The sequence below is a fragment of the Psammomys obesus genome, unplaced genomic scaffold (assembly GCF_907164565.1).
Source record: "Psammomys obesus unplaced genomic scaffold, mPsaObe1.curated_primary_1811, whole genome shotgun sequence".
Lineage (NCBI taxonomy): Eukaryota > Metazoa > Chordata > Mammalia > Rodentia > Muridae > Psammomys > Psammomys obesus.
This window is the reverse complement of record NW_026596040.1, coordinates 37,500,555-37,517,365: the sequence shown is the minus strand read 5'-3', so window position 1 is coordinate 37,517,365 and position 16,811 is coordinate 37,500,555. Positions and strand designations below refer to the sequence as shown.

The following is a 16,811-nucleotide window of genomic DNA, read 5'->3' as shown; positions in this document are numbered from 1 at the left end:
ATTAGGATTTGGAGGTATGGCCTTGTTGAAGAAACTGTGTCATAGGGGTAGACTTTAAGGTTTCAAAAGCCCATGCCAAGCCCAAAGTCAATCTCTCTGTCTGTCTCTCTGTCTCTGTCTCTGTCTCTCTCTCCCTTCCTTCTCCCTCCCCCCTCCCCATAGCAATAGAACAGTGACTAAGACAGAAGTTGGTACCAGGAGTGGAGTATTGCCATGACAGGCCTGGCCATGCCTGTTGTAGGACTAGAAAAGTAGTTGAACACTTTAAATGGTGCTTACAGGGGCATCCTAGTAGGAGTATGGAAGACATACTCTCAGTGCTGCTGAGAATGATGTAGATTATGATAGCTGGACTCAAGAGGTTTCAGAAGAGAAAAATATTAGTAAGTGGCCCTAGAAACTGTTCTTGTGATATTGGAGAAGAATATGGCTTCTTTCTGCTCTTGTCCAAAAATACCAGCCTGGAGCTACATTGAAAAGTTTGGGATTAATGGAAGTAGCAGAAGAGATTCCAAGGCAGCTTAATATTGACTGTGTTGTATGGTTATTTCTTGGGGTACATTGTGTGTAGGTGTATTTCTGTATATTCAATTGTTGATTGCTAAGCCAGAAGAGAGCTAAGTACTAGCTGGATCTTGGTATTGTTATTTCTATTGACCATCACTGGTCTCATAGTTTGTAAATATTCATCCTTCCTCACTTGCCTAATAATGATCTGTAAGCCAATAGCTGGGCAGGAAGTGGAGGGTAGAACTTCTGAGAGAGAAGAAAGGATGTGTGGGAAATTTGCCAGCTGACACATGGAGGTGGATGGACCAGTGTGGAGTAGAGAGGCCGAGCTAGCCAAGTGATGGGACACAGTACCATGATTAGTCAGGTTAAGCCAGATAGCTGGCTGAGAGATTGCCCTAGCTAAAAGACGTAAGCTTTGAAACATTAAGAAGCATCTGTGTCATTATTCGTACTTCTGATGGGTCCAAAAGTCCCACTATAGTTATTAGTAATCACTCTTATATAGATCTGTAATGAAAAGGAGCAAGCCAGTAAGCAGCAACCCCCTCCATGGCCTCTCTATCAGCTCTTTGCCTCCAGGTTCCAGCCCTGCTTGAATTCCTGCCCAGACTTCCTTCAATGATGGACTACAAATGTGGAAGTGTAAGCCAAACAAATCACTCTCTTTTTCCCCTTTTTTTAAAAAAATTATTTTTGATTTATATATTCACTCTGCATCCCAATCACCACAGTGTTTCATCATAGCAATAGTTATGCCCTAACTAGGACATGTGGTATAAAAGATGTGGAGAGGGAAACTTTTGGTCGGTGCCTGCTTGCGCTCGCTGTCACGGGCCGCGTGCTCCAGTGGACTGCATCAGACCCTACTTCTTCACGGTCCCAGTGCGTGCTGAAGCCCAGCTGAGAAACCCAGCCTCGTGGACCGAACAGCTACTGTACCCTTAGACTGTCCGTTGTTGGAGTAGCTGGATCACAGCGTGTAAGCCACTCTGTTAAATCCCCTTTTACGTTATCTCCATATTCATTTTTCTCAAAGATTCTGAGCTCGGAGTACCCTTAACAAATCCCTTTCTCCTTTAACTAGCTGACAGGCATTCTGTTACCTCCAAGTAAGAACAAGGGGTCAAATTGTGGCCACCACGCAAGTCCATGACCTTGGCTCTAACTCATGTAGTTTTCCAGTCACATGGAGAAAAGTAAGGTCAGATGTCTTGTCACAGTCTCATTTGCAGGTGTCACTAAAGCCGTTGGGACCACAGGTTGAGTGAAGTCATGATCCTAGACCGCTAAGAAAAACTCCAGACACAAATGTCAAGACAATTAAAAGTCAAGAGATAGGTCACTACCCCTTTAGGGGGTCACATATCAGACATTTACTTTACAATTCATAACACTAACAAAATTACAGTAATGAAGTAGCAATAAAAGATTTTTATGGCTGGGGGGGGTCACCACCAAATGAGGAACTATGTTAAAGAGTCATAGCTTTAGGGAGCTGGAGACGTGCAGACACATCTCCAGTGTCTACAAGGTGTCTGGGTCACTTTTCCCTCCTGGTTTGAACTAAGGCAGCATCTTCCAGCTGACCAGCCAGCCTCCCCTCTCTGCCACCCAACCGTCCTTCCTTTCTTCCTCCTTTCTCCTCAATCCCAACATCACTCAAACAGGCAACTGAATGATTCTGAACAGTCTCCTGCCATGTGTCGAGGGGTTCTTAGGTTGGGAGGTTTTCAGAGCTGGGCTTACATCCTTCATTAGCCACTGCTGTAACCTGAGTGTCTGCAGCACCCCAGAATCCATAATTGCAATCACAAACCCTGAGATGGTGAGATTAGGGGTAAGTCCTATGTCCATAAGGCAGGTAAATACTATACCCATTGCTACTTCATAACTGTGATTTTGCTAGTTATAAATCATAAATATATGTGAGCCCAAAGGGGGTCGTGACCCACAGATTGAGAACCACTGCTCTAGACTTATACTATAGACTTATACAACCCCATACTTATAAGGTAGAGCCTTATAAAATGAAAGTGAGACTCTTTGTCCCCTCTACCACATGAGGATATGGGAAGAAGGCACTGTCTATGAACTCCCCCAGTCAATGTGTTCTGTGTCAGTAGCATGAATGAAGCAAGATAGCCGTCTTAGCGGTGTCACTTCTGTAAAGACTGAGCGCTGCATGAGCAGCCCCCGTGACACTGTTGACATCTCCAGGAAAACTAACACACAGGAAGTGTAAGGCATGCTCACCCCCACTGCCCTGCCATTGAAGGGTAACTGCTGCCAGCAGATAACGCAGGGAGACCCAGGGAGTGCAGCACTCGCTTCTCTCCGCTCAGCTGGTTGATAGCAGAGCTGAGTCAGAGATGAAGAACGCAGAAGTTTCTCTACCATCTGCTCCAGTGACGCTGCCTTCTGCTGAGCTTACTAAACCTCCTTCCGCCTCCTGATGGCTACGGCCCTGCCAAGTCCTGCCTGGGTGTTACATGTCCTTGATCACCCTGCCTCTGCTAAGCATCACGGGTATGAAAACTGTTACTTCTGGGAGTGGTGACACATACCTTTGATCCTAGCACATGGGAAGCAGAGGGAGGCTTATCTCTTATCCAGGCCAACCAGGACTACATAGTGAGACCCTAGCTCAAGAAGAAAAAGAAAAAGTGTTTCTGAAGCCTTGAGCCCTGGGTCCTGCCTACCCTATTGGAACTGTCCCTTTCAGGGTTCCTAGAGACCATAACGGACTAGCCTAGAAGTGCCTCTGCCATGACAGGCAACCAAAGCAGGGCCGTTCTCAGACCCTTCCTTCCCCATCTTCCACACTCTGTGCCATCACTCCTTGCCATAACCACCCTATGGCCAGGTATAGGCTATCTCGGGCAACCCCTACACCGTGGAGCCTGAAAAATTAGTACTCAAGCAGGACTATTTTAAGCCTGGAAACCCTGCCTTGTCAGTTCCTGCCCTGGAGGCCAGTTGTCCACACTGCCACCATGCTTCTGCTGCCTCCTAACTGGCAGAAGGGTTACTTATCATGTGGTGGGCTGTGCCACTATCTCTAGGAACTGTAAGTATAAAGCCCCTTCCCTCATGACAGGCACTTGTATATTTCTATCTTACCATTCCTAGTTAACACAGATCCTAGGCCCTGTCATCCAAACCACTTCCTGATTATATCTGAAATCTCAGTCTTGCTGTCGGGAAAAGGAAATCAACAATTCTTGTTTCTTTCTCCCACTCTTGCTGGGCTCTGCTTTTGGGGGCACACTATTCCAGCCTGGTCTCTACTGATGATGCATTTGATGACACAACATTTCAAGGAGCACTGCCACAGTGGGAACCCCAAGATTCTGCCAGTGACTGGAAGCCTGAGGGGTACATCTGAAGGAAGACATGCAAACTGGGAGTGCTTTGAATCAACGGAGAGGGTGCTCACGTACTTTCTCAAGCCGCCATGAGAGTGAGAAGTACGAACTGCAAGGAACACACTGTGACCTGCAGAAAGAACTCCAAGGGTATGTGGCTGGACCTGGGCAAGGGACGGCCTATGATGAGATGGCTGAGATAACACTGGGACCTCTCAGAGTCAGGAGATGGAGATAGCATTTAAAATGTCCTTTCTGTGTGGTTTCCTACAGTGGAGTTATGATTCTTTTTTTTCTTTATTAATTACACTTTATTCACTTTGTATCCCCCCTGTGCTTCCCTCCCTCCTCCCGTCCCAATCCCTCCCTTCCTCCACCCTCTGCATGCATGCCCCTCCCCAAGTCCACTGATAGGGGAGGTCTTCTTTTCCTTCCTTCTGATCCTAGTCAGTTAGGTCTCATCAGGAGTGGCTGCAGTATCTTCTTCTGTGGCCTGGTAATGCTGCTTCCCCCTCAGGGGGAGGTAATTAAAGAGCAGGCCAATCAGTTCATGCCAAAGACAGTCCCTGTTCCTATTACAATGGAACCCACTTGGACACTGAACTGCCATGGGCTAAATCTGTGCAGGGGGTCTTAGGTTATCTCCATGCATAGTCCTTGGTTGGAGTATCAGTCTCAGGAAAGACCCTGTGCTCAGATTTTTTGGTTCTGTTGCTCTCCTTGTGGAGTTCCTGTCCTCTCCAGATCTTACTGTTTCCCACTTCTTTCATAAGATTCCCTGCACTCTGCCCAAAAGTTGCCCATAAGTCTCAGCATCTGCATTGATAGTCTACTATTGAAAATTGCCAATGAATATTCTTCGCTTTTAAGTCACAGACCTCCCTATAGATACCTCCAGCTTCGCTTTCCATGAGGAACCCAACCAAAGCATCCCCTGCCTTCACAAACTCCCCAGGCTTTGTAAGCAAGCGAATCACCAGCTCTTCCTTCCATTCTGGAAAGTCTATCCCTACTCAGCCCAAAGGGGAGGGACCTGGCACCACGATCAGCGTCTACAGGTATAAATAGCCTAAGAGCTGTGTCAGAAGCCTAGCTCCGATCCAACACCATTGGACTTCCAGAAGGGAAGCTGAAGCTGGCTCCAGGCTACACCCATCCTGTCTCTGCCCCTGTTGCCCTCGGGGGACCCTGTGGGGACTGAGCCAGTCAGCCCCAACCGCCTGGCCAGCTGGTGACAGCCTCCACTATGAGAAGACAAATAAAGAAGGCCTGGAGGGTCCTGGTTGACTGGGTGCAATTTTCCTTCTCTCACCCACACGAGGGTTCCAGCTTTGTGAGATGAGGCCTCTCTCAGGAGGTTGGCACTGGCCGGCTGAGAGTCCACACCGGGCCCATAATCTGCTCCAATGATCCCCTCCTTAGGAACTCCCCAACAGGGTGCCCTGCTTATTACCTCCTTAGACACCCTTCATCTTCTTCCCTGGGTGTCACAGTGATCACAAAACTCCAGGCCCAGGTCACCACTGGTTGGTGTGAGATGGGGCCCTGCATTCTCTTTCCAGTCACACCCCACCCAGCTGCAGGCACGTGTGGTATCTAAGAACCCAGAAGCCCTGAGGAGGTTCCCTGTGCCATAGAAGAACACCGCTGGTAGGCTTCACCACCTTCAAGAGGCAGGAGGAAGGGAAGCTGCCAGAGCCTATCAGTTTGTACCCTTTTTGTCCAGTTGTGCCTGGGGCATTCTAAGAGAACTGTAGACTGATTCCACCCTAGTAGAAACACTACTAGTCCATGGGCACTTCTGTGCAAAAAAAATATTAGAAAGCCCTCCAACCCCATTAATTAAGCCACATGCCAGCAACGGGGCCTGATGGAGTGAGAGTGGGCTGGGTTTCAGCCCCGCCTGATTTTCATCCTGCCCAGCTGTGTGAAACAGCCTGCTCCTAGACTCTTAAACTGTCTCATTTAATTCTCTTAACAGCCCAATGAGACTTGCTTGAAATTCAGGCTGCAATCAGCAAGCCCATTTGCCCAAGGTCATCCAGCTAATAAATTACAGCAGAAAAGAAACCTCAGGCTTCCGCAGGCCCGGAACCCAAGGTTTTCATCACTTCAGTGCATTCCTTTTCCCAGCTCCCACAGCCATGTCTCCCTGGGGGCTTTGTCAGTAAGCAACCCCCTTCTCTCCCAAAGGCGACAGCCCTTCAGCAAGGATCCGTGCTATTTCCAGCACTAGAACAGCTGCTGTCTGGAGCCAGCACAAGCCCCGTCAGCAAACGTGGAGAAAGCAGTCGGGAAGTTGCAGACTGACAAGTACCAGGGCTATAAGTATCTCCCTGGAGAGGAGCAGAGGGACTCAGGACTCCCTGCTACCAGCCTCCAGAGGCCGCAGCTGCCAGGAGGAAGAGTAGGGGCCCTCCATGTCTGCTTAGCAATCTTTGACTGAACCTGCTCTCTCTGGGATGTGATTTCCCTATGGCAAGAGTTACCAGACGGAGCTAAAAGGTCTAAAGGCTAAAAAAGCAGCAGGCCTGGTGATGTGGATCTGTTGGCATAGACTTATAAACCCAGCTACCAGAGAGGCTGAAACAGGAGGGTCACAAGTTCAAGGCCTACAAGGGCTACAGAGTCACTTCAAGGCCAGCATGGGTGAGTATAGTGTGATGGTTGAGTAACTAACTGCCTAGCATGTGCAGTGTCCTACATTCAACTCCTAATACTGCAAAATAATAAGTTAATAAGCTAATTAAATAAAAGCTTACAACCTTGCTGTTCTGGAAGTACCTCTGGATAGTCCTGTGGTCAGTCTGTTCTGCCACGCCACTCCGCAAAGTCTAGACCATCATTACTGCCAGTTGTTTGGGGTCTCAGTAGGTCAGGAACAATAGCAAACTCAAGAGACTCTGTCCTCCCTTTCCCAGCTGCAGGGCCTTGATCTGGTTGCCAGCACATTCTAAGTCAGCACAGGAAACCCTGAAAGTACCCCTGGCAAGGTCCCGCTTTGCCCTGGCTGCTCAACACATCCACCCCAGTACTGGTTAGGGTCTCACTGACCTTACTGGGCTTTGGCCACCATCTCCTAGTGCTAAGACCAGAGCTGCACCCGAGTCACCTCCTTTTCCAAATCTCTGCCTCTGTGGTGGCCCTGGTCTCCAGCTCAGCACAGGCTGCAATGTGTTCTGCCTGTCCCACTGGCGTCTGGGTCTGGGCTGCTCTTCTCCTGTGTGTCCTCCTACTCACTTCCATCAGGGGTCTACCTGATCAGCATCCCCATGCCACCTTCCTGCACCCCCTTTTTTGTGCCAACATTCCCCCAGGCACAACGCCACCCACCTACCCTAAACAATGGCTTACACATGATTCCTTATGGCCTGCCTGTGCCCTCCAGGTGGGGATGGCTTATCTCTTCCACTCAGTGGAGGTGACTTAAGCCTCCAGTGTGGGCCAGACTATTTCACCTCTAGCAGTGATCAACTAGCCCCACAATGTCCCCTCCCTCACAGAGCTTCCCAACATAGTGGCTACAAACACACAGCAGGTAGGAGACTGGAGGGAATCTGAGACCAACCGGTCAGTGAAAGCCTCTCCAGACAGTGAACACAGCCCTAGGCAGAAAGGCAACCAGCATAGACAGTATATACAGCAATAACTGGCCAGCTGTGGGTATAGCAGCAGCCAGGGTGACTAGTACAGGACAGTAGCATCAGAAAGGCTGGGTGGGTCATGGGCAATCTTGCAGGGCAGGAGCTTGAAAAGCATTTAAACAGGGGGCAACATAACCTGATTTAAAGGTTCACCCTGGCTGTTGAGGGGGTTCTAAAAGGAAGAGAAGAAACTCAGAAGTGGAAGGAGATAGCACGTGGCACCAAGAGGTTGTAAGCAAGGGACAGGGGAGACAAGCACAAGCAATAGTGCAGAGAGGAAGCCTGCAGGATGTACTCGTGGCTAAGATTCAGCACTGGGAAAAGCAAAATCTACAGTAACTGCTGGGCCTGCCTCTCCTACACAGGGCTGTGTGAAGGAGACAGGTCTGGGTATGAATGGCGAGCAGAGTGGCCACAGAACGTTTGCAGAGACCTTCAGCCATCAAAGGGTAAAAAGTAACAGGTAAGAGTCAGGTACAAAAAATTTCAAGTCTCTGAAGAAAGAATTAGAAGAAGATATGAGAAGATGGAAAGATCTCCCATGCTCATGGCTTGGCAGGATTAACATAGTAAAAATGGCCATTTTACCAAAAGCAATCTACAGATTCAATGCAATTCCCATCAAATTACCAACACAATTCTTTACAGACCTGGAAAGAAAAATTCTCAACTTCATATGGAATGACAAGAAACCCAGAATTGCTAAAACAATCCTCTACAATAAAAGATCTTCTGGAGGTATCTCCATCCCTGATCTTAAGTTGTACTATAGAGCAACAGTTTTAAAAACTGCATGGTACTGGCATAGAAACAGAATGGTGGCTCAATGGAACCGAACAGAGGACCCAAAAATAAACCCACACACTTATGGACACCTGATCTTTGACAAAGATGCCAAAACCATACAATGGAAAAAAGGTAGCATCTTCAACAAATGGTGCTGGTCCAACTGGATGTCTACATGTAGAAAAATGAAAATAGATCCATACTTATCACCCTGCACAAAACTGAAGTCCAAGTGGATCAAAGACCTCAACATAAAACCAGACACATTAAATCGGCTAGAAAAAAAAAGTGGGGAATACCCTAGAACTCATTGGTACAGGAGAAAACTTCCTGAACAGAACACCAACAGCACAGGCTCTAAGAGCAACAATCAATAAATGGGACCTCATGAAACTGAAAAGCTTCTGTAAAGCAAAGGACACCGTCATCAAAACAAAACAACTGCCTACAGATTGAGAAAGAATCTTCACCAACCCTTTATCTGACAGAAGACTCATATCCAGTATATATAAAGAACTAAAGAAGCTGAAAAGCAGCAAACCAAGTAATCCACTTAAAAAATGGGGAACAGAGCTAAACAGAGAATTCTCAATAGAGCAATATCGAATGGCAGAGAAGCACTTAAAGAAATGCTCAACCTCATTAGCTATTAGGGAAATGCAAATCAAAACAACTCTGAGATTTCACCTTACACCCATGAGAATGGCCAAGATCAAAAACTCAAGTGACAACACATGCTGGAGAGGTTGTGGAGAAAGGGGAACCCTTCTCCACTGCTGGTGGGAATGTAAACTTGTACAACCACTCTGGAAAGCAATCTGGCCCTTTCTCAGACAACTAGGAATAGCGCTTCCTCAAGATCCAGCCATACCACTCCTAGGCATATATCCAAAAGAGGCTCAAGTACACAAAAAGGACATTTGCTCAACCATGTTTGTAGCAGGTTTATTTGTAATAGCCAGAAGCTGGAAACAACCCAGATGCTCCTCAACTGAAGAATGGATGCAGAAATTGTGGTACATCTATACAATGGAATATTACTCAGCAATGAAAAATAAGGAAATCATGAAATTTGCAGGTAAATGGTGGGACCTGGAAAGGATCATCCTGAGTGAGGTGTCCCAGAAACAAAAAGACACACACGGTATATACTCACTCATATAGACATACAACGTAGGACAAACCCACTAAAATCTATGCATCTAAAGAAACCAAGCAAGAGAGAGGACCCTAACTAAAATGTTCAATCCCCACCTGAAAGGCAAAGAGGATGGACATCAGAAAAAGAAGAAAACAGGAAACAACCTAGAAACCTGCTACAGAGAGCCTCTGAAGAAGAAAACAGGAAACAACCTAGGAACCTGCCACAGAGGGCCTCTGAAAGCCTCTGCCCTGCAGACTGTCAAAGCAGATGCTGAGCCTGATGGCCAACTGTCGGGCAGAGTGAATGGAATTTTATGTAAGAAGTGGGAAATAGCAAGAGCTGGAGAGGACAGGAACTCCACAAGGAGAGCAACAGAACAAGAAAATTTGAACACAGGGAACATCCCAGAGACTCATACTCCAACCAAGGACTATTCATGGAGATAACCTAGAACCCCTGCACAGATGTAGCCCATGGCAGGTCAGTGTCCAAGTGGGTTACCTAGTAATGGGAAGGGGGACTGCCTCTGACATAATCTGATTGGCCTGCTCTTTGATCACCTCCCCCTGAGGGGGGAGCAGCCCTACCAGGCCACAGAAGAGGACAATGCAGCCATTTTTGAGGAGAACTGATAGACTAAGATCAGAAAGGAGAGGAGAACCTCCCCTATCAGTGGACTTGGGGAGAGGCATGCATGCAGAAACGGGAGGTAGGGTGGGATTGGGAGGGGAGGAGGGAGGGGCTTATGGGGGGATACAAAATGAATAAAGTGTAATTAATAAAAAAAAAAAAGAGTCAGGTACAAACGGGAAACACAGAACAGAGGACAAGACACTCGCTCCACAGTCAAAGGACAAAGAGACTCCAGGAGCTCTTCAAGACAGGCCTGAGGTAGGTCGCCTAAAAAGAAGGTGATGCAAGAAAAAAGAAAACCAGCATGTGGAGCCCAAGGACCAAGAGCTCTGCTTTCCAGGACACAAGGGATAGCTCCACCCAGTGTTATCGGGGTCAAGAAAGAAGAGACGATGCCATTGGTCACTCAGAGGCTACCAGCTACCTTGACAATAGCAGATAACACTCCATGGGCATGGGGTGAGGTAAGACTGGAGGTAGGGGGTGTGGGCAATGGTGACCATGAAGTCTTGATGTAGGGCTGGGAGCATGGGTTCCGGGGCAGGAGAGAAGAGGAAATGAGACACTTTCCAACACATCATGGGGCAGCTGGAGGGACGATGGATGAACGTTGCTGTTCTGTGAGGCAAAGGTCCCAGCTGAGCACCACAGAGGGCTTTACACTCACATGGAGAAGCATTTCTAAGGAGGCCTTTGGTGGAGGATAACCTCTAGTCAGCTGTGTGAGCTCCCATCATTTACTACCTGATGACAGACTCTCCATCAAACTAGGAGAGTACAGGACAATCAAGACCACATAGAGTGTCTAGGTGAACTTATAGCTTTTAATTGGGGGTTCACTGATTTGATTATCAAGTAGACACTGGCTTCCTGGCCCAAACACTCCTTTTTTTACATTTCTCCATTTCTTTCTGTCCTCCCTTTGCCAAGTCCCGGTGTGAAGTTCTTAGAGACAGTAGAGCAGACAGGAAGAGGTGAACCATGAGGGAGTAGAGACGGAGAGAGCTTGGGGGGGTGGAGGACAGAGTGCCTAGAAGCTAGCCATTGTGGTGGAGAGCTGCCTCATCAGAGGGGGCTGTTACTGATCCAACCTTGTTTTGCTTGCTGAAGAACTGGATAATCACTGAAACTGTGAGCTTCGTAACAGAGCTTAGTTGCAAGGTGTTATAGGGGGAAATGTGAAAATGGGGAAAAAGTATATAGCTTGCCTCCCAAAAAATAAGGTTTGGGGGTATTTGTGGAATAAAGAAGCAGCATGGTCTAAGGCGTGGGGAGAGGTGACTGGAGGTGAAATGAGCAGCAATCTGCATGTGTGCCATCCAGCTTCGTGCCCCGTCGCAGAAGGTATGTTTAGATAATAGCGGTTTGCCATGATCTGTGGGTAGAGTTTTGGCTCTCTGACACCAAGAGATCACCCACTGGGTACCTGTGTGGGCTGCAGTGGAGAGCTGGTGGCTTTGACAAAAGCAGTCTTCAAGCCCCTGAAAAGTAACCTAGACAACCAGTGCTGACAAGGCCCACACACCAGAGGCCCTGCCTACAGCAAAGCCTGTGGGAGACTGCTCATGTATTGTTTGGCTCCACAACCGCCAAATTAGTGATTAAAAAAGTCAATCAAAGCCTGGGAAGCTACAGGGTTAACTAGGCTCTCCTTCAGTTTTAAGGAGTCATGCCCCAAATATGGGGTGCACCTCTCCAAGACAATGCCCTGGGTCAGGGACAAAGCTAGGATCCGGTCCTGCCAGGAATATTTGTTCAAGGACCACAGCAATGCCTGCATGTGACAAAGCAAGTTGTGATGACCTTACCTGTGTGGGCATTTTAACCTTGGAGCCTTTGGCTGCTTCAGAGCATGCGACTGACCTCCTTTCTAGAGATTGATGAGTTGAATTAATGTCCCCCGTTAACAGGAGCAGAAATGGAGGCACAGAAAGTTAATGAGAGTGAACTCATGGACTTGTGGAGGTCACATAAGCCTAGGAGACTCTACTGAGGTTTCGCTATGGCCCCCAAATCTCAGAGGCTGGAAGCCCATAGAGCTTCACCATCTAAGGAGCCTCCTGAAAACAGCCCCCTCCTCCACCAACAGCCTCATATGCCTGAAGCCTGATACTGTCAGGCTGTTGGAGGCCTAAGTCAGGTTCAAGGGATGATGGGGGAAGACACATTTGCCTTGCTTGTGTGTTTCCCAAGCACCCAGCCAAGCGTATTTCTGCCAAAGCCAACACTCCAAGTTCTCATTTGGATGCTGCCCAGGAGTTCCCACTCTCTTCTGTGCCCACTTTACTTTTCCAAAGAAGTGAAAATTCACCAGAAAAGTTCACACTAAGACAGCCTGCATCCCAAACTTCCCCAAGGGACAGGCACTCTTGTAGAAGGCAGAATGGAAGGGCAGTCATGTGGGCCAGGCTGTCAGGAGGACCACAGGCTATACCTTGGAGTTCCACCTTGGAAGCAGGATTATCTGAAATGTAGGACTGGAAGGTGCAGGCAGAAACAGGCATTTTCCATAACGATCAGGAAAATGCTAAACTCAGAGGTCAGGGGGCCATAAAAAATCCCCCTTCTGAAAAGTGAGGGAGAACAGAGTACAAAGGTTAGAGAAAGAGATGGGGGAGGGAGTAAATGAGCCTAAAGTAAATAAGATTTCCCAAGTTTCGATTTAAGTAGACTGCTTCTCTGCATGATCCCCACGGAGGAAACGTAGAGAGAGAAATTGCTTAAATCCAAATGGCCTTTTTATCTTGGCCCAACAGTCAGGAGCAGGAATAGATGGTATGGATGGACATGAAAGTGGCATTCCCTATCATGGGTGACCTGCCTGCAGCTCAGACAAAGATTCCTCTCACACTTCCCACCAGAGCTGTGGCTCCTGCTGCCTCTCTACCACAGGCCACCTGGAGGTGACTCAGTCCCCTCACCTGTAACGTGAGAGAGTAATAGTGCCCAATGCAAAGGTGCAAGGGCGAGGATTACTGGCAGTAATTCACAGAACGTGCCCAGCAAATAAATGTCTGGCATACAGCCACACCCCAGTGATGGCAGGCTGTAGGCAGAGGCCTCCAGACCCAAGCCAAGTCTCATCCGCTCTGGGCAGTGCCTCTGCCTTTCACACTCAGCTCCCAGTGCGCTTGCCATCAGCAGCCCACGGTTTAGTGCCTAATTATACACAATTAGGAAGCAAGTCACATAATAAAATACAGAACTGAATTCAGTCAAATTCCTTCCAGCCATAAATTATGACAATTTCACTCCCACACTCTACAGGACTTGCTAGACACACACATGGCAGATCTCAGTCTTAGCCCCTGACATTCAATTGGTTCTCTCGTACCTTCGATTTAGGCTTCTCTTGTCTGTTATGGTGGAGGCCACCCTCCATTCTCCGGTCTAGAAGCTATTAAGATGGGGAAAGCAGGGTCTAGCCACAGGCAACTTGGTGGTGGCAGTCAGACCAACTGTGCATTAGGCCTCAGGCAGTCTTTCTTGGGTCACCTCACATTTCTTCCTCTGGCCATCCCGTTAGACTGGAGGGCCAAGACTGGTGTGGAAGCCGTGAGGCACCGATGAGGTCAGGCTGCACCTGGGGCTCAAAGTCCTTGTGCTGTAGCTCTGGACTAGGCTGTCAACCATGGGTGATGGATAGCTCGTGGAGGTGGAGGGCCTCCTGCCTTAGCTGCCCTCGGCACCATGTGACTGGGACCAGAGTGAGGACTTTACCTGGGATGGCATGAGCAAGTGAATACAACGCTGCCCACCCTACAAGACAGAGTGGGCAAGCACCAAGGAGACAGCTACGTCCCCAGAGCAGCTGCTAAATAGGCAGGCAGACAGACAGGGCAGGTGAGAGGAGTCAAGGCATCCAGCTCACCAAAAAAGACAAGGCCTCTGCCCCACTTCCTGGAAGCTCCATGCCTGTCGACAGGCATAGGGGTATCTTGGAAGGGTTTCTCAGTCAGTCACCACAGGTGGTAAAGCCCACCTTCACTGACTCGTCTCTGCTTTTTACACACCCCTCCCTGACTTTCAGTCTCCTCTTTTCTATCCAGGATCCCAGAACTCTCGGGCCACCCATCCATCCGCTCTTCCTGAAAGATAATCTTTGATATTTGCAACCTTCGACAGCTAACTTTTTACAGAGAGCATCAGGGGATGACAAGGTTGAATCCAGGGTGCAGATCTGGAAACAGACTGGAGTTTGCTTTCTCACCACTAGCCTCTTTTTCCCCCTTCACTTGCCCTTTTAGGCTGTCACCACCTCTTGAGCATCTGCTCTGGCAGGTGCCACCATGCACTGAGGACTGCCTAGCTGAGGAGACCAAAACATGAGGTCATAATCTGAACACAGGAACTGTGTTAAAAAACTCTCCCAGTCAGTCTACACATTCAATTACCAGTTTTCAACTAACAGTTACTCCATTCTGCTCATTAAAGCAGCCCTCTAAAGATGCTAATACTTCCTAGCCCTGACTGGAACTTAATAAACGTGTATGTCAATGTATATTGTATGATGCGTACTCCCCAGCTCAGCCTGAGCTCTCCTGGTGTGTGTCTAGCTAGATAGGACCACAGCCTCGATGAGCATCATTAGCCAGGATGTTCTCTGTGATACTGTCTGGAGTTTTTGAGACTGGCTTCTCCTTTCTAGACTCTGCTAGAAATGGTTTGCTGGTGTACTTCTCTTCATTGTCTGGTTATATTTGGCTCCTCCTGACTTTCTTTCCATCCATGTTAATAATAACACACTAACAGGCTGTACCACACTTCCACATACCACACAACTATAGAGAGTAAAATATGGCAAGCACTGAATTATTCAGTGGGTGAATAATACCACAAAGATATTCTATATCCCAGAAACAAAGTTGTTAACTGGGATGACGTATTTGACATCTGTCCTTTTTTAAGTCCTCCCTGGGGGCTGCAAATCTGCTACCAGGAGCTGTTCATCCCATTTTAAGGAAGGCACAAGCTGCTCATTCATTCAGGTGAAGAATCTCCCATATGTGGCCTGCTTCTGGTTATGTTTATCATTCTTCCTATACAGGAGAACCACACACACATTGCACGCAGTCTTTCACACATGGGACCAACAGGGGACCAAGTGCTGTGTGCTGGACTGATGTCTAAGCTTGCTCCTTCCGATTCCTGGTTATTAGACATCTTTGCTCTGATCCTCACAAAGAAGGAGCTAGGGGACTTAGTTCAAGTCCCTTGTGGCCATATTCATCACCAGCTTTCCATCAACACTTAGAACAAAAGAACGTGTGGTAAGAAACTCAGAAACAAGACATCTACTGAGCAGGAGGAGGCACCTTGCCAGCTTCTGGCGAGAGGAAATTCTCTCTCCTCTGTGTGTGCGGCTCACAGCTATTCTTTAGAACCAGCTCTCTGGAGAGGCATGCCTTACAAAGTGTCTCCAGCTTTGCATCATGAGTCTTGTAGTGAAAGACTGTATGACTGGTTTATGGTTTCTCAATAAACTTTCTTTTAGGAAAAGAAAAGTTGAGATTTGAAATCAGATTTGTTCCAGAGAATTTGGGGATGTGTGGTCAAGACACTTACTCTGTGACCAAGGAGATGCTTGGTCAATGGCAGCTCTCCAAAAGGAACTCGGTTCAGGCAGTAATGTTGCTGGATAAAGAGCTTCCGAATTCCAAAAGTAAACAGACATTAGCAGTGTCTCCACCCATTAGGAGGCCAAGATGAGAAGGAAGGAAGCTCTGGGTTATAAAGTGAAAGAGGAAAAAAATAAAGAGAACTGGAGATGAGAAAGGAAAGGAGAAAGAAATGTTGGCCAAGAAAGGTGGTGGAAAATAAGATCAAAGCAAATGGCTTTATGTGAGAAGAGGGGAGAAGAAGGGAGGGGAAGGGGAAGAAGGGAAGGGAGAGGGAGGGGAAGAAAAGGGAGAGAGAAGGGAAGGAATGGTACTGAGGATGAGAAAAGAGAAGATGCTGACAGGTGGGAAACCTGGGGATAGGCCTCCCACTTTTGCTCAAAGTTTTGAAGAAGTAAAGATGCAGTGACAGAGTCAGAAACCAAGTGGGCAGATGTCTGAGGTAGGCAGAGTGGTCTGTGTGGGATAACATGGCTACATGCCATGGTCAGGCCTCAAGGGTCTGATGCTGATCTCTTAGGACCACAATTCTTCCTGTATAAGCCCAACAGGAGCCATGGGGCCCTGTGATGCCATGAGACGGTAAATGGTTAGTATTTATGAATTCTTTGAGATTTTCATACATGCCTGCAAGATGTTTTGCTCATATGTACTCCTCATTCCTCTTTTCCACCCCCATCTCCCTTCATGCCCTTTTAAAATTTATAACCTACTGGGTCCAGGTCATGCTGCCATATACACATGGGTATGTACTACCCACTGGAGAGTAGTGGTCCTTCAGAGACCACTCTCCAAGGAGAACTAACTCTCTCTCCTGATGACAGAGATACCAGCAGCTGCCAACATCTCCTCAGCTAGAGCCTTTTCCCTTCCACGTTAGAACGTTGCCAGGCTTGACCTTGCCCAGCTTTTCTTGTGCAGGCAACCACAATGCTATGAGCTCATGTGTACAGCAGTCTGTAATGTTCGAGAGATACTGTTTCATCCTGGTCTATCCTTACCTTCGACTCTTACAATCCTTCCACCCTGTCTTCTTGATGGTCCCTGAGGGGTGAGTATGTGATAGCCCATCTGTGGATGAGCTTAATCCCTGTGCTTTGAACAGTTG

At 47.8% G+C, this 16,811-nt stretch overlaps 1 protein-coding gene across 2 annotated transcripts in view; it reads right to left on the bottom strand.

Moving 5' to 3' along the window:
* Nucleotides 1-16,811, bottom strand: part of St8sia5 (ST8 alpha-N-acetyl-neuraminide alpha-2,8-sialyltransferase 5) — a 63,304-nt gene that overhangs the window by 23,407 nt on the left and 23,086 nt on the right. The window lies entirely within an intron of this gene.